General features: G+C 45.0%; 1 pseudogene; it reads left to right on the top strand.

Annotated features, from left to right (window-relative positions):
* The first annotated feature begins 294 nt into the window (after positions 1-294).
* Positions 295-2,064, top strand: LOC117394134 (piggyBac transposable element-derived protein 4-like; annotated as a pseudogene).

Here is a 2,064-nt window from a genome sequence, read left to right as displayed (position 1 = left end):
ACAGTGAAATTAAATTAATATCACGGTCAAAGAGTTATTTACACACCCCAGAATGTGACAATGTTTTAGTTCTGTCTCAGATCAATCAGTAGCAGATGTAAACAAGACAAGATAGGTGGCCTTCTCGTGGACAGTGCCTTTGATCTAGGGATTTCCAGAAGTTATGAAGGTGCTGCAGGTAACCCCCGAATTCTCTCTGTGCTGAAACCATGAGTGCGTGTTATAACGTCCAAAAGGCTCTAGAGCTGATTTTTTTCAGATGTCCAGCAAGACAACTCTGATTCAGAGTGGAGGATGTATCAGAAGAAGAAGATGGGGAGGAATACAACCCAGAGCATGATGAATCATCTTCAGAAGAAGAAGAAAACTCTGAAGCTGAAAAGAAGAGAGACTTTCCTTTCAAAAAACGGCAAAATAACATGGTTCTCGGAAGCATATGACCAACATGGCAGGGAGGCAGAACAAAATATCATAGATGACCCCAGAACCCACAAGATATGCTGTTTCTCATGCCCATGACATTGTCTCTACAGTCTACCTGTTCATCACACCAGCAATAGAAAAAAATATCCTGGAGATGACAAATCTGGAGGGTTTTCGCAAATATGGAGACAGCTGGAAAAAGATGGATGAGACTGACCTGCGGGCCTACTTAGAGCTGCTCATCTTAGCAGGTGTTTACAGGTCCCGAGGTGAGGCTGCAGCCAGTCTATGGGATGCAGAGAGTGGAGTGAATTTTCCAAGCCACAATGCCACTCAAACTCTTTCACACCTATTCCAGACTGCTACGTTTTGATAACTGTGAGTCAAAACCAGCGAGACATGTGACAGACAAACTTGCAGCCATAAGAGAGGTCTGGGATAAGTGGGTGGAGTGGCTACCCTACCTCTACAACCCATGGCCTGATGTAACAGTGGATGAGCAACTGGTTCCATTTAGAGGTCATTTATTTTCATATTTCTAATAAAAGTGATTTTCACTATTAAATTCTATGACTGTTTTCTGTGACTCTGATACAAATCACTGATGCTAATCTCTTCTGTCCAAAGGTCGTTGTCCTTTCCGGCAGTATATGCCCAGCAAGTCAGCAAAATATGGGATCAAGTCATGGGTGACTTGCGATGCCAAATCAAGCTACGCTTGAAAGATGCAAGTCTGCACCGGGAAGCCAAACAGTGGAGGCTCAGAGAAGAACCAGGGGATGCGAGTTGTGCTTGATGTGACAGAGGGACTGAGGGGTCACAATGTGACATGTGGCAGTTTCACCTCTTATGAACTCGGACAGCAGCTCCTGAAGAGGAAGATCACCATGATTGGCACAGTTCGAAAGAACAAGCATGAGCTCCCGCTTGCACTGCTTGCAACAAAGGAGAGAGAGGTCTTCTCATAAAAGTTTGCCTTCACACCCACCACCACCCTAGTTTCCTACATCCCAAAAAAAATAAGAATGTAGTACTTCTGAGCACACTGCACACAGACGCTGACATTAGCGATCGTGAGGACAGGAAGCCATCCATCATCCTAGACTACAACTGTAACAAAGGAGGTGTGGACAACCTAGATAAGGTGATTGGAACATATAGCTGCAGAAGGAGGACTGCCCGCTGGCCCCTGGTCATCTTCCACAACATCATTGATGTTTACTCCTACAATGCCTTTGTGATTTGGAGAGAGATCAACCCAACCTGGATGGCTCGTAAGCAAAACAAGAGGAGGGTGTTCCTGGAGCAGCTAGGAAAGGCACTTGTAACTCCACTCATTGAAAGAAGGAAGCATGACCCCCGCACAGAAGCCTCTGCAGCAGTTGTCAAGCTATACAGAGTGCAGAAACTCCGGATCAACCTGAGGATCCAGCTGCCACGGCGGCTGCCCCAGCTGGGGCAAGTAGGAGGAAGAGATGTCAGTTCTGCCTGCCAAAGAAGGACTGTAAAACACATACTGTGTGCTGTAGGTGTGAGAAATATATCTGCAAGAGCTATGCATTTGCATACTGCCCTACATGTGCTAATTAGTTGAATGAGTTTTTTTTTTTTTTTTTTTATTGTATATTTTCTTACATTGTT

This window comes from Periophthalmus magnuspinnatus, chromosome 4, assembly GCF_009829125.3.
Source record: "Periophthalmus magnuspinnatus isolate fPerMag1 chromosome 4, fPerMag1.2.pri, whole genome shotgun sequence".
In the NCBI taxonomy this organism is placed as follows: Eukaryota; Metazoa; Chordata; class Actinopteri; order Gobiiformes; family Gobiidae; genus Periophthalmus; species Periophthalmus magnuspinnatus.
The sequence above is the reverse complement of the archived record's forward strand: the minus strand, read 5'-3'. Positions and strand labels throughout refer to the sequence as shown.